This window comes from Miniopterus natalensis, chromosome 2 (genome assembly GCF_054644295.1).
Source record: "Miniopterus natalensis isolate mMinNat1 chromosome 2, mMinNat1.hap1, whole genome shotgun sequence".
NCBI lineage: Eukaryota > Metazoa > Chordata > Mammalia > Chiroptera > Miniopteridae > Miniopterus > Miniopterus natalensis.
The window spans coordinates 156,642,135-156,666,981 of record NC_142082.1 but is presented as its reverse complement, the minus strand read 5'-3'; the positions used below and the strand labels follow the sequence as shown (position 1 = coordinate 156,666,981).

The following is a 24,847-nucleotide window of genomic DNA, read 5'->3' as shown; positions in this document are numbered from 1 at the left end:
AATATATCTTTATTGATTTCAGAGAGAGGAAAGGAGAGGGAGAGAGAGAGAGAGAAACATCAATGATGAGAGAGTCATTGATAGAGCCCGCAACCCGGGCATGTGCCCTGACGGGGAATCGAACCCCGATCGCCTGGATCCCAGGTCGATGCTTAACCGCTGAGCCACGCCCGGCCGGGCTCTCCTGACATTTTTAGTAAATAAAAAGTAAAAATAGTAGAATATATTCTTATGGGTTTAACTTCCCCAAGAAGATGACAAGGACCATCACTCAGCAGACCTCTACTTAAAAGCCTTGACTGTCCATTAATTAATTAGCTAATTGAAAAATACTGATAGAGGCTGGGTGGAGGGGGCCAAAGAGGGTGAGGAGTGGGGGACATCTGTAATATTGTTAACAATAAATTTTTAAAAAGGAAAGAAAAACACTGATAAACAACGAGGCATTGATAAAATACCTTATGTTTAAAAGCCTGAAGCATTTACGGTATATATCATTTCTTTAAGATTCTATGTTTTAGCAATTAAAAAAATAATAACAGTCCTGCGACCAGTCACAATTACACTGGAAAAGAGAATGTCTCTCTGTTCTCTCTACCCCGTCTTTCTTACAGATTGAAAGCTCCATATGGGCAGGGACCAAATCTATTTTGCTTACCATTGTAACCCCATTACTTGATATTTGTCATACGTGACAAAGAACAGACTCACAATAAAAATATTTTAAGTAAGTGACTAGTAGTTCAGATTAATCAAATACAACACTGTTTATTTTAAATTACTATTAAGATCAACATGCAAATAGTTACAAAGAGATTAAGAACAAGCATAGATGAAATCACCTGAAAATTTCAAGGCACAGTTTTTCATGGGGTTTTTTTTGTGGTTTTTTTTTTTGAGAGACAATATGTGTCTCTTATTCAGTAATGGAAAGATCATTTGTACGTATATAAAAAGAATCTTAATTTTGTTATTATTTTTAAAAGCACTCTAGAATAACAAGGTTTCTACCTTTTGACTTATGAACTATAGTGAAGACTATGTGATTAGGTTTCCTTAGGAATCCAAGTTTGATTACCATATCCTTATTAAGATTTCTATATACTGGTTCCAAATCTAGCTAGCTTTTAACTTTATCTATTATGAAAAGTAAAAATAATGCTACCTGAAATGTATTTATCCCCTCCTTTCCAGTAAATTCAAAGCAACAAGTACTTGTGAGCAGGAACTATTAACTATAAAAATGAGAACACTACCAAAACAAATTTTTATTAACAAAATAAAAGATACAATCAGGAAGTTAAGCTTTCTAAAGTTCAGCCGCAAGATGAATCTGGGATAATTTTTTTAAGCCAAGCTGAGTTTTTCCAGAAAAATGCTTATAAACATTTAAAATCCCAAAAGGACGTGAAGGAACTTACTACATTTATGAAAGGTTTTGTCTTTTCAAGTTCTCTATTTCTGAGACAACACAAATAACGGTATTTGTTAATTATTGCATGTAACAGACTTATGAATTTATGAGACAGAAAAAAATAAGCAACAAGAGGCCATTCAAAATCATTCTGGAATATAAGGCAGGATATGGCTCATAAATTAAAGCCAGATATATAGAGGGGTAATAGTGTCAGTGTGGCCCCAACCTTTTAGTTAATAATGAGGAATTGCTAAGCAGGAGGAAATGCTAAGTCATTATGACCCTGGCTAGCGCACTCGCACACAAAAAGGCAAACACGCGCATACACAGACACACAGCTCCCTCCGTGGCTTTTACAATATTTTAAAGCAGGGGTAGGAAACTTTTATCTGCCAAGGACTGTTTGGATATTTATAACATCATTCGAGGGCCATACAAAATTATCAACTTAAAAATTAGCTATGAAAAGCTCCACGATTTATTGAATTTCGAGTCCCGCCTGTGGTTGCCTTGGCAGGGCCGGACCGAATGATTTCATGGGCTGTATATGGCCTGCAGGCTAGACGTTTCCCACCCCTGTTTTAAAGCATCACAACTATAGTCTAAAATCTTATTTATCTTTTAATTCTTGGAGTGCATATTATTTACATAGGTGCATTGTCAAATTAGTAAAAATGTCAAAATTTGTCTCCAGTACACTTTCTCCCCATTTAGCATATAACTCATGCTCTAGAAGTCTAGCTCAGAAGTCTTCAAGGTGGGTGGGGGAAAAGATCCTCCACTGGAATGCTGTAAGGAAATATCACAGCTTCTATTCACAGTTCTTATTCTATTGATATTTTTTATTCCTTTTTAATTTCTATTTTTTGTGTACTTACTACTAGTAAAATAATACTTTTTTATTGATGGTGTCTATATAGGATCAAAAAAAAAAAATTAGGAAAGCACTGACTTAGATGCCCATCTGGGAACCTGAAAAGCCCAGGCCTACACTGTCGTCTGCATACTGGGCAAGAATTCTTCTACCATCATATGTCTGCATCCAGTCAGCTGTTCTACCTCCAATTAAAATGTTCTCTTGGTCTCATTCCATTAAAAAATGTTCTCCGAAGCTGGAAGTTCAAGATGATCCACATGGTTTTGTTTTTTAACCTAACTACTGAAAGATTGTCGCAGGGGTCCTCCTACCACAACAGGAAGGAGTTCATGGGCATGCTCTTCTCTCTCTTCTGTTTCATCATTTTGTCCGACGTTAGTTTTCATATGCGTAACGAAGTGGGTTATGGGTTACATTGTCTAATCTTTAGCTAAATTAACCCTCATGAACTTAACAAGTGGTTTTAAAATTTTTCCTTGAACACAAAACAAAAATCTAAGGATGTTCAAGTAATATTAATAATGCAAATATAAGTGAACATGGGGAAATGGCAGAGCTGTATCTCTTAGGCCCACTGCTAACTCTTTGTCAGCCATATTTCAAGAAAAATCTATGAAAATTCAAATAGGAGAGAGTCTCAGGAAGGTTGTGTTTAGTGGATGCTGTGGTGTGCTACCTAGTGGCACTCATTTCCCAGTTGCCAGGAGTGTTGGTTGCTGAACGCTCACACCCTTTCCAAGAATTGCTCTCATCCAAAGTACCATCCCCATCCCAGGGATGACACACATCCAACATCAAAGTGATGTTACAAAGGCCTGGTCCCCTTGCCTCAGTTCAGGACATCTCTGAGGAGCCACCCAGTTCCAGAGCTCCCCACAGGTTAGCTGAAGCCTCAGCTTCATCTTAATCAACTTCTCCTTCAGCCCATCCTGCTTCTCTCAGCCCATGCAGGTGGTGTTCCCAAGGGCCCTCCCAACCAACCAAACCCGCTGCATGCAAATCTACATCTCAGAGTTGGTCTCCAGGGAACTAGGATATTACTTGTACTATGGTTTAGCCTGACCCTTGCTCTAGGTCTTATTGTGCCCTGAATATTAACTAAAGTACAACAGTACAACACATGTAAATAAATTATCAATATGTGTATGTGTATGTGTGTGTGTACATGCACACACACATTCTGGTGGATTTTGGGATCTAAAAATTTGATTGATGGGGTACCCCTAAAGTATTAATATGTCACCAAATATGCAAAGATAGCATTTTTTTTTAATTTTATTTTTGTTTAAAATATTACAGATGTCCCTTTTTCTCCCCAATGACCTGTTCCACCCCATCCCTTCCCCCTCCCCAGTCCCTCTCCCCACCATTGTCCGTGTCCTTGGGTTGTGCATATATGCATATAAATTCTTTGGTTACTCTCTCCCCCTCCACCCACCCACCCTCCTCCATCCCTCTGACATTCATCAGTCTCATCTGAGCTTAACTCAGAGCCTTACCAAGGACAGATTGGTGGCAGTAGTGTGCCCAAGAGAGGCAATAAGAGGGTTCAATGTTGCAGAAATTTTAAGAAGCACAATAAACTAACTAAGAGCCAGTGAACTTCTTATTATCATCTGGCTCCAACAATTCTAAGTTTCACCAGTAATAAACAGGTCCTTCCCACCAGAGCTGACTACTCCCATGGTCCGCCCTGTATATGCCACCCACCCATTTTAAACCTTGACTCAGAAATTCCAGGTACATTGAGCACTTCTAGTAAAACTTGTAGGTTTGAACACAGGCCATTATTAACTCTAGGAAAACCAAATAAGTTGTATACAAAGTAAAAGTCATCAATATGTAATATTCTCAACAATAAGCATTTACATAGTCAAAGTAACTGTGTTTTCTGAACTGATTTAGCTTCCCCCAAAATGGATAAAATTATACTGGGACAATAGGAAAAGGAACATGTGCGGTATTAGGAAGTGGGGATAGAGGATGAGAAGTGAAACAAAGCCAAGCAGTAGGAAGTCAATCGACTGCTAACATTTTTTTAAAAAAATAAGAAATAAAAGGAGTAAACATTTTATTTAGAAATACAGAGCTGAAAGTAGTAGGAATGGGTAGGCATGACCAACAGTAAGACAGAAGTGAAATGCTACTTTATAGCTTTGAGGTTTATACGACATACACACACATTATTTTAATATGTATTAAATCTAATAAAATACTCAGCTCATACAATTCATTTAGAAAACCTTCACCGACCTCTCTTCTGTGACCTCAAAATACTCTATCACTATACCTATCACACTGATAATATTATCATTACTAGTTTATGTTACTAGCTCCCCTATCAAATCCAGGTTCCCGCAGACAATAACTATCACTTGTTTATATTTGTACCCCCTGGCAGAAATGATACTTAAATTCAAATCTGAATTCAATAAATACTAACTGAGCTTCAAGTAGACAAATGGACTAATAAGATACAGGTTCCTGATTTCAAAGAACAACATTCATGACCATAAAATGTCATCGCATCGTAGAGTTTGTTATGTGCCAAGGGTTGTTTTAAGTGCTTTGTATCCGATCTCTCTTGATCCCTCGCAACTGCTTTACGAGGTAAACATAGTTATCCCCATTCTGCAGATGAGGAATCACAGACTGAGCAAGGTAACGTAAATTGCCCAGCTAGAAAGAGATAAATGATGACCCAAAATAGAGTATAGCATTCCTAGGCACAAACGCACAACATTTCGCAAAGGATAAGACATGTTCACAGCACGCTTGCAATACAGTACAGTAGAGAGTCAGAGCCATAAAAGCGGTCATAGATGTCAGTATCATAAGATCAGAAGTCGTCTTAGGTTAGAATATTCTGGGGGGATACTGTGAAAAAATAAAATTTCATTTGGAGATTAAGGGATGAATAGGGTTTCAGGGAATCTATATGAAGAGATGATATATAAAGGAAGACACAGAAATGTGAAGGCAAACACATACATGCAGACAGGAGGCACTACATGTTCTGTGTCAAATCTCTCTGCCTGAATCTGCAAGGGCTAAAGCAGCTACAGACCCAGCCAGCAGAGTCCCCGCGAGAGCTGGGGACTTAGGCATCTCTTTTCTGAACCTATGGACATGGAAACAATGGGTAATTACCACAGGGAATATCCCATTAGGTTGGTAGAGTAAGAATCTGGGGGGAGGAGTGTTGTTACAAATCACCGGAAACTGGGTGATTTTTCCCTTCATGTTTGTCCCTGAAATCCTCTTGTCCGCATCTCCAACACCACTACTATAGTCCAAAGTCCAAGCCACCATCTGCCTCTTGCCCGATCACTGCAATAGCCTCCTTATTAACTTGCCCAAATTCATTCCTGCCTCTCTTAAAGTTGATCTACATGCGATAGCCACAAATTTTATTAGTCCCCTGTTTAAAACTATACAATGGGTTTCTTTTTCTTATCACCCTTAATATGAAGATTCCACTCTCCAACATGGCTCATAAGGCTTAATGATCTGATCCCAACCTACCTCTACAGCCTAATCTATACCTCTTTCCCAGCCACTCTGCTCCAGCAATGCTGGCTTTCTAATGTCAAGAATACACCCTCCTCCATCACTTTGGGACCTTTGCACAAGCTACTCCCTAGGTCTCAAAAGTTTTTCTCTCGTCTTCTTTACCTCATTAACCATCCTTCAGATGTGACTTCCTTGGGGCAGCCTCCTCTAACTGCCCCCTAAATATATCATATATACTTTTCCTGTATGTTGTATGTACTTCTGTGAAATGTAGTTCCACAATTTGAAATCATAAATGCAGTTAATGGTTTGACTAAAGTTTATCTTCCCTAATAAACTTTAAATCTCTATGTACACGGTGTGCGCCTGTTCCACACATCACTGGCTCTCTAGTAGTTAACATAGTATCTGGTTCATAATAGGTGCTCAATAAATATTTGTTGATTGTTGAATGCACGAAGAGATAAAACAAAAAGGGAAAGCCAAGATACAGAGGCAAGTGGATTGGGGAGCAAGAAAAGTCCATTATGAGGAGGTTTGAAGTAGATGGAAAAAGCAGGTCTAGAAGCATCCCTGAGTCAGACAGGGTTCAAGGGTGAGCGGTGGCTTCTTATGCAATGCCCGTGGCCTCTGGCATGAGCATTCTGAGAAGAGTTGATAAAGTTGATGTTCCAGACAGTTTGGGAGTCATCTGGGAAATTGTGTTCAGCTTGAATCCAGATCAGAAGCAAATTGTTCTCAAAGGAAAGGTTTCAAATATGAGCCTGAAAAGATATAGAAGATTTGGAGATGGATTGTAAGGCCCTTAAAAATCATGCTTGAGTGCCTCAGTCCCATCCATGTGTAGTACTCAGGCACTTTGAATTTTTGAGAAAGGGGCAACATGATCTAAATAGCATGTCAGGAAGATTGACCTGATAGTGGTAAACAGAGCAGATTGTAAAGAGAGATCCTAGCTTGGGGAACTTTGCAATAGTGCAGAAATAAATGGAAAAAAGTCTGTTCTAGAATGATAGAAGTGCATATATTAAGAAAAGAGAAAGTACAGTGTCATTTTGAGGGCTGATTCAGTAGGGCTTAAACATACTTCCTATATTACAATGGGCAAGAGTCCAGTCTTCAAAATCAGACCAGTCTGGGTTCAAGTCTCAGTCCCACCACTTACCAGCAAGTTCAGTTTCGGTATCTGTATAATGGGGCAACGTTTGTATCTACATCAGAGAGTTACTGGAAATAATCAATAAAAATAAAAATAAACCACTCAGCACAGTCCCTGGCAACAGTAAACTATCAATGACTTTCAACTATTCTTTCAAGCTGGACAGAAGGGCACAGTGATGGCATGACGGGGAACTTATTTTTGGTGGGCACGTCTTCATGACACAAGATAATAGCCACCTATTGTGAAGAGTTAACTCCTGTTCTGGCTTCTGGTCTGGATTCATATAAAGATATTCACCTCCGACTCTTTCAGAGGCCTTATTCTCTGAAATAACGGCTTAAGCCATTTTTAAACTTATGCTTTCGTTATTACCAATCACCCCTTCACTGTAATGCTGCCCCTTAAAAGCTATCCTAGATACTGAACTTGGAGGCAAACCCTCCGTGGCTAACCACACCACTCCTCTCTCCCCAAGAAATGTCAGAAAGATTATGTTGAAAGCAAATGCAATGTTAAACTCGGTTTTTAAGAGTTAACAGAGAGTGATTTTTTTTCCTCCGAGGATAGGTAATAGCATCAGATTCTGAAATTAAGCACAGCAGGGAGAAAGAGGCTGCATAGATTTCAGAGAGTATCGCAGGCCTCTGCAATAAAGCACTTAAAAATGCCTTGTACTGCTAATTCTTTACACAATCTCCTTTTATTTCCAAAGCAGTGTGCGGGGCTTGAGCCATGAGACTCGCATTGATGTTAACATTACACTGCTTGAATTAGAGCCATTTTTCTACTGAAACTCCTGTTAGGTTTAGAATTACTTTTCGCCTTTTTTCCCCCCAATACATTTTCCAGCCTCACTTTCCAGATCAAATGAATGGTTGCCTCTTCCAACAATGCTGAACCCACCTTTGCAGCCATTAGCTTAGCAAAACATCCTTCCCCTCAAGATTCCAATAACCAGGACTTGAGCTATATGGGAAGTCAGCCTAGTAAAGGTGGCTGGATAGCGGGTCACTCTGGAAATTCGAAGTAAAGGAGGGCAGCTCTCTTGGTCTGCTTTCAATTTCCCACCTACTCCCAGTCCCAGGCCCAAGTCAATACTGGTTTTGTTAAAATATGTTTTTACTGATTTTAGAGAGAGGAAGGGAGAGGGATAGATAGAAACATCAATGATGAGAGAGTCATTGATCGGCTGCCTCCTACACGCCCCTGACTGGGGATTGACCTGCAACCCAGGCATGTACTCTCACCAGGAATCGAACCTCAGTCTCCTGGATCACAGGTTGATGCTCAACTGCTGAGCCACGCTGGCCGGGCCCAACTCAATACTCTTTATGTACTGATTGAACTATCCAGCAAATGCTTATTAAACAGTTAACATCGGCAAGGCCTGTGCTAAGCACCAAGGCAGATCTGCAAAACAGTAAAATGAAAGTGTCACTACCAGCAAAGCTAATTCAGAATCTGTGCCTCCAGTGAGAAAATATTTCTTGAAGTAAAGTTTAAGCAACATGCCTCTGTGTGTTCTATAAATACTTTTTGGCTAATAAATGAATCATGGGTACTTGATAATAATAACCGACATTTAGAAATGACCCCTCAGGCATCATTTCCAGTGACAACTTCTCTTTCACCTGCTCATCCTAACATTTCCTGCAGTAAAAAGGCAGGTATGGTTAGAGCTCCCATTTTACAGACGGGAACCCACACCAGCGTCTTGGCCACAGCCTGATGAAGAAAGTACAAACGGTGGCGTCACAAAGACTGAAATCCAAGCATTGATTCTCCTGTTCATTAGCTGAGGAAATGAGCAAGCACCTGACCTACTGGAGCTTGTCTGCCCATCTGTGAAAAGGGGATACTACCCACCTAACTGGTGAGCTGTGAGGATTAAATACGATGATCCCTGTAAAGCACCTAGCACGGTGCCTAGAACACTGTCAGATGCTCAGCTGCTGCTCATCTTACCACTTCCCCATTCTGCAGGGCTGCTCTGAAAAAATGAGGCTTGGTGTGCAGGATGTGTTGGCTCAGCACTCATTTATTCTGTTGCTGCCCTATTTCAGGCATCATGATTGTGCCCTCAGCAAGCTTACCTTCCACATGTTCTGTCCCTGTGGTTGCCCCTTTCATACCATGCAGCAACACACACTCATCACTTCATCCAGTGAGACTAACGCAATGCAGGGTGGTCAATGGTGCCATGAGAATAAAGACCTTGTGGTAAGAGAAAGGCTTAATAAGGCACAAAATGCAGTGATAGGGCAAGGGAAGAAAAGAGGGAAGAGCATTTGGGGGGGGGTGGCTGAGAAGGTCCCTAGAAATAAATAGTGGGCCCATCAAGTTTCTTTGTATACCGATAGATTTATTTGTTTGTATAGTATGTATTAAAATGATCACTTTATTTCCTGATTTAATACAGTAAAAACACTGCTGTCCTACTAGTAGTGAAGGTAAGATGGAGATGAGGCTGAGAGAGTGATGTAAGAAAAGCCAAGACAGAATTATAAGAAGTAGCATGCACTTGTTCGAAAGCAGGGCCCAGTGCAAGAGTAAATGAGGCTGGTTGTGCCAGACACATCCGACAGACCGCCAGCACCGCACAGCAACACCAGGCACCGCAAGAAATCACAGGCAACCCTGTCAGCTGCTGCTACCACACGTCAAACTTCGGCTTCCAGCGGCCACGGGTTACACCAGGGAATCTTAGCACACAGCAGATTTGAGGGCAGGCCCTAACCCAGAATGGGAATGGGCCAGCGACTACTGTCCGGAGGACAGAAAGCCTGGCACAGCAGAGAATTAAATCAGGAGTTCAGTGAGAAACGGCATCTAGAAAACAAGCCATCAAAAGTACTAATTTTTTTCTTTCTCTTTTTTTTTTTTCTTCACAGATGTTAAGTCCGTCAGCCTTTTTAACTAGAGACACTGAAGTAACCAGAGCTCACTGTTTGGGGAAAACTATGCCAGAAACCTCACAGTAAGCCATCTTTATCCTGGGCACAGATTCCCCAGAGGGGTCACTTGTCTGAGAAATGTGTCAAAAATTAGCTCTCTTTTCCTGCCTCCCATCCTCCGTGGATTCTGAAGTTGTCCCAGGGCCAGTTTCCCACACAGCACAACACACAGAACCACCTAAAAATCGGAGGCGAAATACCAGTGGTCCCATGCATCCCGCTGGAAACTGACATGCTAAGGCAGTGCCCTGCATCAAAGGGAAAAAATGCTCCCGCGTCTGCACAGAAGACTCTCTCTCCATTACATCACCGAGAGTCGGTCTGGCTGAGTCTAAACGGCACGATCTTCATCCTTTATCGCAACCGCCCCCCAGGCGGCCCCCCCAACGTAGCAACAACTCAATTCTCAGTCCAATAACGTCTTTTCTCAGATGCTGTTTTCCCAGTGGGTAGAAGAATGAACTGCTGCAATGCCACCAGCTCCTCTACAGTTTCTTTTAATTTAAAGTTACAACAGGAGGGAAGAAAAGAGACTTTCTATTAAGGGACAACTCCCTGAAGGGTCTCTTAGCTGACACGCGAAGGACTGCTCATGGCAGTGATCAAATCTAACGCAACAAAGTGCTGGTGGCTCTGACTCATCACAGCGGGCGCGCGGGCTCTAAGGGCCACTTGAGTTCAGAGCTTTGTGGTGCGGCGAGTTGGTTTAGGAACAGTAACATAAGGGAGCAAAGGCTCGCAAGGTGTTTGAGGCTCGAGATAAAATGCGGGCTTGCAGGGTAAGTTCCTTCTCCACTGAACAGGGAGCCTAGAGGGGTGAGGAATTGAAGAGAGCATTCTGTCTGCCTCGTGCTTTAAGGCAATTTACCTGAAGATGGTCAAGGTCAGCCGGCCTGTCTGTTGCACGGTTTATAAGCTGCTGAAACTAAGGACTGAGGCATGAGAAACTGACTGCGCTATTGCTATTTTCAAAAGGCAAACGTTGAGGCTGTTTGCTTGCATAAACAATGCCTTCTAATTCCATGAAATATCAATTGTTTCAATTTATTTATGATCATCTGATACAATTCAGCTGTGCCTCTCAGTTGCATTTTATGAGTACATTAAAAAGAGCGCAATATATATTGAGCATTTCTTCTATGCCATGCATGGTCCTATAGATTTATATATAATCTTATATAACCTCATTTAATCTTGACCAGGACTTTGTGAAGTGATAGTATCATCATGCTCATTTTATAATGAAGGCAAATAAAGCATTAAAGAGCTCAAAAAAAAAAAAAGCCACATCTTTTTTCAGTAGTAGGTCCAGCTGACCAGAATGACTGCTACTTACCCCTGGGCGATATTGCCAAACCACAGCTATACCACTCCGGTCTCCTGTTGCAAGAATATAATGGACTCAGTGCCCCACCATCTAGCATCATTTGAGGACCAAGGCCATGCTTCCAGGGGGCTGTTCCTAGCCAATGACTGAGCGCAGCAAAAGGGAAACACATTTCCCCACAAAGATATTTCTGTGTCTACGTGCAAAAATAAGAAACCTACCCACTCTGTTTTTTTTCCGACTCAAGATTAAGAATGTGCTGTATTGCCTAGCCACCGTGGCTCAGCGGTTGAGCATCGACCTAGGATCCAGGAGATAGCGGGTTGGATTCCCGGCCAGCGCACATGCCCAGGGTTGCAGGCTCGATCCCTGGGGGGGGGGGGGGGGGGGGGCGTGCAGGAAGCAGTCAATCAACGACTCTCTCATCATTGATGTTTCTACCTCTCTCTCCCCCTCTCCCTTACTCTCTCCGAAATCAATAATGACATATTTAGAAAAAAAGAAAAAAAGAACATGCTGTATTTTTGCCTAATTTCACTGCCTCTAGGTTCATAATGAATTAAAGGCTCATGAGCACTGTGATTACAGGAAGAAAAAAAAAGAAGCAGGCCATTCCCATTCCCTGGGATGAGAGGACTCCTCCAATGCCTGTCTCTCATCTGCTCAATCAAACCTTTCTTGGACGTGCTACAGTCAGCTTCTTCTTACTCAATCCTCTGTCCTGCCTTCCATCTGTCCTTGCATAAACGTCAAACCTGGATCACTGGCTAAAGGCTGACCTAGCAGCCTTCTCCTGCCCTCTCCCCCAATAAACCACTTCTTCAGGGATTGAAATTAATGTAACAACCAAGTCATTTATTTGCTCTTTTAAAAGCTTTTCCTTTATGTTTGGTCAGTTGTACTTACAGAGAAATTCTCTCTATCATTGGGAAGAGAAAATAACCACTAAATTTCTCCATGTTACTACTACATGTCATCTCTTCAAACAGGCAATGGTATATTTATTGTGCCTTGCACCCAACTTAAACAAACCAACCAACCTAGGAGATTCTCTTTGAAGGAACTGTTGACTACATAGGGCAAAATATTAAAGTCAGATTTATTTCTAATTTCAAGGTTGAATTTCTCTCTGTCCACATGTATGATAACTTAAAATAACCCAGAGGTGGATAATTATCAATGGATAAAATTACAAAAAAAATTTTTCACTAGTTTATATCTATAATAGGAAACCAAAAAAGGACAAGAAGAAGAGAGATCTACAATTAGGTCCTAAAGTTTTGTTTGTCTTTACCTATTATGTAGCAATTAAAATGTTAATTACTGAAGGAAGATTTATATGAATAAGAGATAGAATTCACACTTGCACCAAATACAGCATCTTAATATAACCACATTGTCAGAGATCATGTATAGATGTTAACAGAATCGCTATTTTAAAGTGTTGATCTCAGCCTCAAGAAAGTGATATGTTTTTTTCCTTGGACTCAAATAAGTTCAAAGCAAATACAAAATGAAGCTTCAAACATTATCAATAATTAAAAGACTTGATTGGAGGGAGAGAAGAGTGCAGCCAACATTTACTGAGCACCTAGTTCATGACAGGCCCTATCCTAGGAATCTGGCATGTATTTAGTGCAATTCATGCCTAGCCCTGTAACAAAAAGCATTATAATCCCCAGCTTTAGAGGTTAAGAAAAGGGGCAGAGCGCTGGATGTTCAGAACTCCAAGCCATGGAGGAATTACAAAGAGACCTAAACTGAGATGCCCCGAGAGCGAGTGGGATCACCGCTTCTGCATCCCGGTTCTTTCCAGAATTCCCTACCTCCAAGACTTCATCGGTGCTGCAGTGACAAAGCAATACCTGGGCTTCTAGGGAGCATCGACTGGAGGTCAAACCAGAACACTCCCATACTGTTGACTATTGCACTGTTTGTCCCCTCTGGACATGCAATACCACATAATCATGAAGATTAATTAAATGATGAGTAACTAACTGTGTGGCAAAGATACAATCAGTTTTTTTAAGCTTATAATAAACTTTAACTCCTATAAAATGAATAGACCTCTACCTGTAGAAATCAATACCACCACGACCCCTCCTGGAAATACATTTTTTTCTGAGTGTTTTGTAGGGCTTTTTTACTTTTTAAGGCTCCATTTTTAAAGAGTGGTTATTCAATGTACTCTTTAAATGCATTTAGTTTTCCTCTAACTTTATCCATATGTTGCCCCTACTGAATGTCACCCTTACCTGTAAGTGAAGTAATTACTTGCCTATAAGGTATGATTTGAGTGGTACTGGAAAAAAAAAAAATCCCTATGTTTATAAAGATTTCTTCTTGGCAGATTCACTTGATACTTGTAATCCCCACAAGTCTTTCCCTAAGTAATTAAGTGGTCATAATAAACTGCAATCATACCAGTAATAATAATAACTCCTAGAGAATTAAACCATAATAAGCTATTAATATCTTTGAATTAATTTCTGAGCTAGACGTTAAACTGGGCAAATGGGGTGGAAATTCAGAAGGGTCCATCAAAGCAAACTGGGCTGTTATCAAAGGCCCATCCTAAAGTTCAGGACCCTGATCAGGAGAGCACTTAGAAGCACCCATGCAGGCAGCTAATTGGGTAGAGGTTTGGAGTAAACAACCCAAAAAGCATATTCTCCTTAATTCTAAAGGCAAGGATATTGAATATAGTAAAGTTTATTAAATAGTACCATGCAAATGTCCCAATATAGCCCAGCTGAAAATGACGAGAAGTGCCTGAGTGTCTGCCCTACTCCTGAGCCATAACTGCTCCACTTCTTGCCCTTTAAATACAAAAATTCATTATTTTTAAGCAAAAGATTAGATCCCTGCTTCATATTCTTAAAATTTTCATTTTACCCTTCTATTAAGAACAACTTTTCATGCAAATAAACCATTGGCTTAATTGAAGATCATTAAGTAACTTCCCTGCCTCTAAAATCCTTCTCCTAAATGTTAGGTATGAGTAATTATTTACGTTACATCACACACAGAAAATAAACAGCAAAGACCCCATTCGCATTTGAAGATCATTTACCATTCCCACTCCCCACACTCCCCCAAATGGGTACTGGAATAACAAGGCTGATCATAATTGGATTAAGAACTGTAAGTCTTTAATTCATTCATCAAATTGAGGCATTTGGAACCATTTATTTACAGAGTTGTTTAGACAGTTTTGTGTAGTGTTTTTTAAGATAAACCAAAATGCCTTTCTGAAAGAAGTCTCAGAGCCCAAATCATTAACATATGAAAACCAAATGTAGACAATTTACAAATGGGTGTTTTAAAACAATGTTTGCAACAAAATTGGACTTTTATTTTATTAACTATCTACAAATCTAGGTTCAGGATATAGTTTATTTGAAACAACCAAGCACTTTCTTTGCCTTTAAAATAAATCTACATTTCACAGGTTAAAAAAATGTGAGGGGTGTGTGAGGGAATGCATTGACTTCAGGCCTAGACAAATAAGTTTTCCAGGTTGCTCTCAAAACTCTAATTATAGCATTTTCTACCACTGGAGGTGATCAGATATTGGGTGAATCATCCAGGTATGCCAATCAATCATATCCAACAATTTTACCTGCTGGAAATCTCAACAGTGTTCTACATTGGAACTCTAAATTATTTGAAATCTAGTGTATTTCAGATTACTAACGACAAGTTTTATCCTGCCCGTATATTACTTTATATAATGTGAACATGCCTTTAAAATAATGATTGCGTATCACTCAGTAAAAGAACATAGCTTTTTCAAGAAGACAATATATTCCTTTAATCATTATACCGTATTTTTTCATTTGCTTTATAAGAAAAAAGAATTGTTTAGGCATTCAAATTCATTCTTTTAACTGGAAAATAAAATTTTAAACTCTCCCTATAGCTCGTGCCTAACTCCCAACAAGGGCAAAAAAAAAAAAAGAGAAGCCATCACACCTGAATATAAACTTCACTTTTTTGTTCTTTGCCATTTATTCCATATACTCCACAGATAACATCTTTACAAGCATATATTCATTTTTTCCTTTTACAAAACCATGTGTCAGTCTAAACAGGATGTGCATTTACATGTATAGCACTAAGTTAACTTGAAATAACCACTGGATCTCAAATGCCCAGTTATTTACCAAATACCTTTGAGAGTTCTGAACCCTGTATATAACATGCCATTCAACCAGAACTGTTTAAGCTCAACAACAAAACTAGTTCAGGGTTTCTGTATGAAGAGTTGAAGCTCTTTTTTCATACATTAAGTGTTTACTCTTTCAAGTCTCTGTCAGATTGGTTCATTATTGCCTATTCAAAAAGGCTCCAAAAAGAGATTTTTAAAAACCCACAAACAAATAAAAACCTCTATTCATTTTTTATGTATAAGGTTGTTAGAAGACCACTGGAAAGAAGAAAAAAAAAAAAAAAGAATTTCAAGCAAGTATGCTAGTATATAATTAACACAAATAACTAAATAATTATGCACATCCCTTCCCACCCCCACAAGTAAATGTTTTTAAACAACTCATCTGATGAAAGATCTACCTTTTAGGCAAACAAAAGCAATCCCTACCAGTTTAAGGATTTCAGGCTGTATTGCATCAGTTTTAAGTGATGCTCATGATTTTTATCTTGTATAGTTCTGAGGAGTAAACAGTTGATGACATAATTAGCAGGAGAACTTTGCACAATGCCTGACAGAACTTTGTGTAAGTACTTATGATTTTAAGTCATTGTGGCTGAATTTATCTAGGCTTCAGCCTGGGAGCTATATTTAAATCAGGAACAAGCACCCCCAGAAACTCTGTCCCATGGATCTGCATTGGGAACCGGATTCCTTCCCTGTCACAGCTAACAGCAAGCAGTTCACAGCACAGCCGAGTTCCTTCAAAATTAGATCAAAATTCAACCGTTCTGTAAAGACCCTAAGAAACTGTTCTTCTTTTATATTCTATAAAAGTCAAACCTAAAAAACATTTCTGTATACTTTAAAACCATCTGGTGCTTAACCTAATCACTCTTGGCAATCGAGCCTCAGTCCTGTAATCCTGATCAAAAACTGCTCTGGTTTTTCTGATAGAAATGTCCACTGCCTATGAATCTCCCACGCGTCTACTTCATTGGCCTGTTTTGTTTGTGTGGTTTTTTTTTTTTTTAAAAGGATAGTAGGGGACATTATTTATGAGCATCAAGGAAACAAATCACTCTGTCTAGTCCCTTTGCAGATTCCCACACTTATTACCCAAAATCCCACAGATCTCCCTCCGTCTTGCCCTTGACTGAGGAGCTGTGCTGAGCCTGCAGGCAGCCTCTGGGGGAATGGGCTCATGCCTTTCTGGACAACTCCTTGGGATCTCTGGATATTGTGAGGATCTCAGCCGGGACAGCACAGATGCCTCAACTTTTCTGAAGAAGTGCAGCTGACCGCCACCCAGAGTGCCTGGGCTGGCAGACACTGAGAATATCGCCCTGGATGTTCACAGAACTCCTCATTTTGACCTGCCTTCGTGGAGAAGGGAAGACATGGACGTGAACTCACATTCCCCACACTCCGAATTTACCCCGAGGCCCACCTCTTCAGACGCCCCCCGGGTCAAACTACCCATTAATAGAGTCGCTCTGCAAAGTGTAAGGAAAATTACTATTGAAACATGTAACTAGTGCTTCGCGCGCCTTCGGTGACAGCAGATCCATAGGCAAGAAACTGCGGCGATCGAATGGAAACATTTCCAAACCCAGTTCGGTTTAAACTCGTATAACCTCTTAGTTTATCACCGAAGCCCCGGCGCGCAAGCGAGATTTCCCAAACCCGCGCTGGGAGGGACCACACGTGAGAGGTCTGCACCCCGCGCGCGGGTGGGGTGGGTGCGGTGGGGGAAAGTCGTTACAATTAATAAAGCTTCCGGGCTCCGAAATCCCTAGAATCCCGAAGGATGAGACTCGTTTCCGAAATCCCGGGCGGGAGGGAGGGGGAGCGGCCGGGAGAGGGACTGCGGAAAGCGAAACAAAAAGACGAGAGGGGGGAATATTCAGGGCGCGGGGGGGGCGGGGGCTCCAGGCAGGGCGAGGGGCTCTGTCCAACTTTCCGGGTCTGCCTCGGGCGTGGAGCGAGGAGCCCCGCCGAGCCCGGTTTCTCCGGCTCTCCCGCCCGCGGCTCTCCCCGCCACCTCCGCCGCCGCCGCTTAGAAAACAAAACCGGCAGCAGCACGCAGGCTCCCCAACAGGAGCCCAAAGTTAGCCCATTTCCTGAACTGGGTCCAGGCGCGCACCCCGGCCCCCCCTCCCCGGCTGGCGCCCCCCGAGAATGACAGGGCCACTTCCAGCGCCGGGCCGCCTCCCGCCTCCCCACCCCCACCCCCACCCCCGCCGCGGGCCCCCTCCCTCTGAACTTGGGGGAACCCCGGCGGCGCCCCCTCCCCGCTCAGCCGGCTCTCCAGCTGGAGCCGCGAGCGAGCGGGGCGGCGGGCAGGCGGGCGGCGGAGGGAGCTCGGCGCCTTGGAGGTCTGCCCGCAACAACGTCGGGACCGACAACAAAGTTAAAACGCAGCGATTCACGCACCTTACCGGGTCTCCTCAACGTCTCCTCTGGCGCGGGATGCAAAGTGGCACAGTGGCGGGCTGGGGGCCCCGGGAGGAGACTGGAGATGGGTTTTGGTGGCTCGCCTTTTTCACTCTGTGTGTGTGTGTGTGTGTGTGTGTGCGTGTGTGTGTGTGCCTGTGTGTGTGTGTGAGTGTGTGTGTGAGTGTGCGCGCGCGCGTCCCTCTCCCCTGTTTCTCGCTCGCGCTCCCCGTGTAGCTCTCAAGGACGGGGTGAAATCCCTGTGCTGGTCATGAGGCGGCTTCGGAGACAAACAACACAATGCGAGTGCAAATAACAAAAGGCAAAAAGACAGTAGGAACAATGGGGGAGGCGAGGGCAGCGCACCAGCCGGCGGTCACCGCGGCCCGGCGCCCGCCCGCGGAGGGGGTGCGGCGGGGGCGGGCGCGGGGGCGGCGCCGGGGGCTCGGGCTCCCTCCAGGTCGCCCCCGAGCTCCCGCAAACCCTCCCTGACCTCCTTCCTGCAGCTCGCCGCCCGGCCGCCCTCTCTGTCCATCCGAAAGGAACGAGCCCCGGAGTTTGCTTCCCCGTCTGCTGCAGAGAAACTAGATTGTAAATAACGCGGTGATTACCCACACGGTGCAGGAATGTTAAAAAAAAAAAAAAAGAAAAAAATCTGCCCTCCGCTTAAAGGAGCGATAAAACGAAGTGGCAGGAGTGGAAGGAGCAGGGAGAGCGCGCTATCTCCAGATCTCCATGGACCTCGCGTCTATAAATACGCATTCGTGTTTGGTCAAGTCCCCTCGGTCCACTTCTTCCCCGCGCTGGGACCTCACCCGCGGCCCCGTCGCCGTGACTTGGGCCCCTTCTTGCCCCCACCCGAGTTTGCGCGCGGCGGGGCTCGTCCGGAGGGCGCGCGTGGGGGGCTGCGGGTGCGCGCGGAACCTCCCCGGAGGCAGCGGCCGTCCGCCCAGCGCCCAGGCCGGAGCAGCGGGAGGTTCTGTGTTTAAAGCGACCACTGCCTCCCGGAGCCGGGCTCTGCGCCCGCGAGTCCGAGCCGCCCGCGCTTCGCACCCACCTACTCCTGGGGGGTGGAGAGGCAGGGAAGAAAAGTTTTAAGGCGCTCTCATCTCTGCCTCCGGGGTGGTTGAACTGGTTTTGTTTTGTGTGGGTGAAGCCAAAAACCCAATGCCCAAGAACCAAGGGCTGATATTGAGGGAGAAAAAAAGGCTCCGCGCTGGGCTACGACTCCTGCGACACTTGAGTTGGCGCGTGAAGGCCAGACGGGGACCCCAGCGTCGCATCCCCTGGGCAGGAGCGCCGTCGGTCACGCGCCGAGCGGCCGCGGCCGGGGAGAGCGCTCGGACAGCTCCCGGGCTGCTGGGCGCTGATCTCCGACCATCTGACTTTCATTGACTGAAAACAGCTGCCGCCCCTCCGGGGGGGAGGGGGGAACCTATTAAATCTCAAGCCGGGGAGGAGCGGGGATCCTGACTGATCTCCCCAGAACTGGTGTCCAGAAAGGGGCGAGGAGGGAGGATCGCCGCGAGGGAGGCGGCGGGGCTGCAGGGGGGCGCTGGAGACGCCAACTGACGCCCGGCGCGAGCAACACGTTTCTTTTCCTCGCGGTTCCCTTCCTCTCGTCCAGCTGTCTGCGGCTTTGCGCGTTCGCCGCGCTCACCTCGGGGGTGCTGGCGGGACGCGCCCCCCGGCGTTTCCCAGAGTGCACCGCCACCGCCAGGGGCCGCGCGCCGCGGTCCGTCCGCGCTCCGCGCGCCCCCGAGCGCAGGGCGCTGCGGCGGCGAGGGCGCGACGCTGGGGGCTGCCCTGGCCGCGCGGGCGCCCGGACGCCGGGCTGGCTTCTAAAGGCGGCTGGTAAGCAAATGCAGTTTCCTAACGCGGGCGCCACATGCGATCACAATGCATTCACCTAAGGAAAGCGACGCATCCTTCCTCCCCCTTTCCACCCTTCCGTAGATTTGTTTCTGGAGGTGGATTGCCAATAGCTGAGATTTTGCACTTGTCTAGCGTGGAAACTTTCTGGGGTGTTTGATGATTGGTTCTTTGGTACCTGCTTTCTAAAACAGGCTAAACACCTTTCCTCACAAACAAAGTGAGAAATGCAAATCTTAATAACTCAAGGCAAAAATTTCAAAGTGTAAGAACAGTTATTATCCACTCCCACAAAGAAAAGCTCCCTCTTCCACAAATATTTGATCGCACGGAGCCCAGTAATTAAGAGAGCAATCACATAAACTCTGGCTTTCATGGGCACTCTAAATTATCATCTGCCTAGAATTTATAAGCAGGGTAATCGTTTGCCTGCTTGGATATAGCTCTGGATATGGCATTCTACTTGTGTATCCCTAAACAATTTTACTGTTTCCTTAAGTATTTAATGAGCGAGACCATGGATAATAATATTTAAATTGCTGGATCAATGTGGCCTCAACAACTGTGTGAAAAAAATTCTCTGCCTATGTGCATCAAACACCTTTCCCACGTGTTACTTTTTCTCACATGTCCTACAGCATTCAAGCTTCGAGTAGGAGACACTTGCTTAATAAGAATATAAGAACTTATCAATATTTGTACTGTTCCTTGAATTTAAGTGTGTGTGTTTTTAAAATATATCTTTATTGATTCCAGAGAGAGGAAGGGAGAGGGAGAGAGAGATAGAAACATCAATGATGAGAGAGAGTCATTGACTGGCTGCCTCCCGCACTCCTCATGCTGGGGATCAAGCCCTCAACCCTGGCATGTGCCCGGGCCTGGAATCGAACCTGGATCTCCTGAATCATAGGTCAGTGCTCAACCACTGAGCCATGCCAGCTGGGCTTAAGTGTTATTTTTATTTTAAAGAGTTCCTGGCATAGATTAAGTGATTGGTTCTCACAATACGTATGTAGTTGCTTTTCACAATTAGCTATTACTGTATTGGGTCCAAGTCCTCATATTATGTGCAAGAGGCCATCAGGCCCTACTACAAAAAAAAAAAAAAAAAAGTCCCCTCCCTACCAAGCACATCAAAATATATATAACATTTGTAAAGAGATCGTCTTTTACGATGAATTTCCCCTAGATTTTAATTCATTTCTCTCAGACCACATTCAGTGAAAATAAAGGGACAGAGGGAGTGCTTTTCCCTGGGTCTCTCTGGCCAGTGGGTCACAAAGGTGCCTGCATGGCCTAACCTCACCAAGCAGAGAGGTGCCACCTCCTGAGAGTTTGAGCATCTACAGCTTCTTCAGTGTAATAGTTTTGGGGGCGAGCAGGCTTTCTACTGGCAGGAGAGGGGCAGCCTGGCAGAGCAAGAGAGAGGGCAAAGCTGCAAGCTGCCTGGTGAGATATTGGTAAAACTTGAATTACACCAACCTCTTCCCTTTTGCTTCTACGGCAGTGAAACTTCAAGCCATTATGGTTATTGAAACCACATGCCCCTAAGACTAACCCATGATCATTATATAGCAACAGCGTAGCTGATCAAAAACTTCCAGTGGGATGTTTGTTTGTGTTGGGCTTTAAAAAAAAAATACCCACATTCGAAGTGGGACTGACATATTAAAGATCAGTGTTTCCATTTATCAAGCATTTACTATGTGCCAGGCTCTTGGCCAAGGGCTTTTGTTATGTATGTGGTCTCTACTTCTTACCATAAACTTGCAAGAATGTTACATCCCTCTTTTGCAAATAAGAGGACTAAAGCTCAGAAAGGTTAAAGCATGAGAGTCCAAGCTGTTCCAGCTCTAAGCCTGTGCTCCTTTCTTCATCTTGACGCCACTTACACTTTATATTGGGAACTTCACAGCGAGAAATATTATTTTACTAAATGAGTAGATTTAAAACACCAAATTTATACTCTGTAAAGTCCAATCATGAGCTTTGTTGGTAATTTTACTCACATTTGTCAGTAGATAACTGAAATTTCCAAGAAAATCTGTATGCATCATATATGAGCATACATACATACTACATATTAAATATAAAAGGTATTGAGCAATATATATGAAATTGTCTTATTTTTTAGTTTAAGCAATTATAAGTACATATGCCTATGCGCAGGGTGGGGCAAAATTAGGTTTACATTTGTGAGTATGCAAAACAGTTTATTTTGTATTATTAGTTATAAATAATTGTATTATTTTTCCATATAAACAATGGTAAACCTACTTTTGCTTCACCCTGTATATATCCATATGATATATATAAAGACTAAAGCTTTTGAATCTCTGTAACTTTAACAGACATGTTATAAGTGCTTTATGTGTATAAACTTATTTAATTCTCAAAACCACCCCATAAGGTACATAATTTTCTTATATTATTTTACAATAAGGAAACTGAGGCACTGAGAGGTTATATAACTTGTCCGAGATTATACAGGTAGCAGGTGATGAAGCTTGGACTCAAACCAAAGTAATCTTGCTTCAAAACTCTTAATCACTTTGCTATGCTACATTTCCGTATATATACATTCAGGTGTATATATGTGTATTTATGGACAGATATATATTATATGTAGCTCTCAAAATATAGGGGGGAAAATAAAGTATCAACTGAGATGTATCAATCTGCAGCCCCATAGTCTAGCTGCATCCTGAGGCAACTAGAAATGTTGATGGGAGAGGGCTTCATACCTGCCTAAGGTATTCAAGATTCTCTTAGAATATTTGAGGCCACCTCAATCCCCACAACATATTTGTAGATATTGAGGGAATGCTAGTAAATATTAGGGGTATATAATTCTTGACCCTAGCTGATTTACACAAAGTTCGTTTTGAATTTATTTGGCCATACATGTTAAAAATAGGAGAGACAGGGTACTTAAGAATCCTAAAGAAGGTAGGTAGGGATACTAATAAACAGGAATATCTGTCAGCTGAGAAGTGGAAGGAGATTTAGGCAGTGTGAGAGACCAAATATGCCATCTTAACGGTTATGAATTATCCTTTTTTTTTTAAAATTAGGGTAATTTGTCGACCCTCTATTAACAAGAGTGTGCTATAAACTGGTGATTTAAGGTTGATAATTATGGACTCAAGCAGTGATACTGCTCAAAGGAACCTTAAAATATTTGATAAGAATCCCAAGTATATGAGTGGTTTATCCCACATCTGTTTTTACCTGTCTCACCAAACACAATATGCACATCAAATTTTAGGAGTGAGCTGCTCCAAATCCAGCTTTGAGAAAGCATTTTGAGATTTCTTTCTCTTTTCCCCCTAAATACAATATACAGGATTATCTATGGAAGGAAAACTGACAACAATCTCCCTTCCTTAGGTGCTCTGAATCCTGGTAACTCCCAAGAAAGCGACGCCTACACTATGAATTTGACTGGGCCCAATGTGCCTCTTCGGAAAACTGAAAAAGACACCCTGTACCTAACAGATGCCACACATTAAGTTGTTACTGAAAAAAACTTTTAAAGCCCTATTACGGATACATATGTTTTCATTTAAAAACTACTATGAAATGGAGTGTTCTTTTATTTAAGCATTCCCCTGTGGTTGTACGAATTAAGGATTGGTAGTACTGTATTAACAACCGAGAACCAGACCGAACTGAACTGGTTAAAAAACAGTTGGTAAAACTGCCAACACTGGTCTGGTGACTGCAATGTGAGGCAGCATGCACATTTAAAAGTAAGTTCTAATTTTTTAAACTTTCTCATGTTGGTAAATATTGATGAACTTTTACAGTTTCAGCCACAGTTTTGAAAAGGGAAATAACATATAAAGCCTTTACATTACACAACCCAAACCACAGCTGCATGGCTCTTATTAGTTAAGTGTGTTTATTATTCTGATTGTTAAATTTTCCTTTCCTGGGAGAAAAACCAGAGAGAACAAGCTTGTTTCTATTCAAGTGAAACAACTTGTAGTCCCCACATCTTGTCTCTTAATTTACTGTTTTTCAATTTGACTTCTGTCCTTTAATTTTAAATAATGAGTATACAATGTGGGGAGATGTAAACATGAGAAAATCATTTTTATATGTGGATTTCTTTCAGGCTTAGCTTTCACAAAATATTCTGTGTTCTCTATTGCTACAAAATTTGTATCGTAAATGTACATATAAAGGTTTGCAGGCAATGAGATACATTGATTTTATTTATAAGGAAAAGGGTGATGACTGATATATTTTGCTGATTTAGAATTGGTATCAGAACTCATTGCCAAGCAAAGCAACAATATTTTGAGCTTGAGTCCCAGTAAAGTTCAGATGTTTGTGTCTATGAACTCATGATGGACTCCTGTTTCTGTTACTTCTTCCAGATTTTTGGTACTGTCTTACCAGTGGCATCGTATAATATGTGAAATATGGCAGGCAAGGAAAGGATGAACAAAATAAAAGGTCAAAAATAGCACAAAGAAGGTGATTTTAAAAACTCACTTAAAAATGTACTTATTTGAATCCCAGTAAATTAAATGAAGACAGTAAATAAAAGTTCAGTCTCTAGATATCTGGGATTTCTACCCCCCATATCTTCTCATTGGTATGATGACCTTAAATTTAGAATTCAATTCATATGCTGATTTTCAAAAAGAATAAGTTAAATTATGGCATCCTAAACTAAATTATTTTACATGCTCAAAATCACTGCTTTTCAGGTAACTTTGCCCCAGGACAGAGTAATCAACTGGATCACTACCCCACTGGTCAGATTTGGTCTTACCACTTCCAGTTATGTTAACTAACCCTTTGTGCAGTATGCCCATTAATTTTTCAGCTACTTTTAATTTTTGTTGCATGATCAAGTACATGACAAAACATTTATACAATACAAATGTTGATTCCTGTAGGTAGCTTATGAGTGCTGAGTGTTTATCTGGGCATAGCTGGGGCTCACAATAAGCTGCTTCTGCCTTCACACTGCAGAAAATTACAACTAGAAAGCCTCATAAATTTTCTTGTCTAAAAAGAAATGAAAGAAATAGTAAGATGATTTGTCCAAAACAGAATGAAGTTCAATGGACATAAATGGCTGTAGTATTGTCTGTAGAAAAAAAAATAGCTTTGAGATAGTTA

The 24,847-nt window shown here is 42.3% G+C and overlaps 1 protein-coding gene and 1 long non-coding RNA gene across 3 annotated transcripts in view; one reads left to right on the top strand and one right to left on the bottom strand.

Annotated features, from left to right (window-relative positions):
• SOX5 (SRY-box transcription factor 5) overlaps window positions 1-18,459 on the bottom strand; it is an 898,547-nt gene extending 880,088 nt beyond the window's left edge. Inside the window, exon 1 of one of the 2 annotated variants that reach the window (XM_016197392.2) lies at window positions 18,330-18,459. The gene's annotated coding sequence lies outside the window, so the exon portion shown is untranslated. Of the gene's footprint in view, window positions 1-17,836; window positions 17,968-18,329 lie in introns of those variants that run through there. The other variant, XM_087814757.1, reaches the window with a different exon arrangement.
• Window positions 18,460-19,643: 1,184 nt separating this feature from the next.
• LOC107525340 (uncharacterized) lies at window positions 19,644-24,168 on the top strand. Its single transcript, XR_001602049.2, has 3 exons — window positions 19,644-19,690; window positions 23,099-23,460; window positions 24,094-24,168. It is a non-coding gene; the product is annotated as an uncharacterized LOC107525340 (long non-coding RNA).
• The last annotated feature ends 679 nt before the right edge of the window (window positions 24,169-24,847 follow it).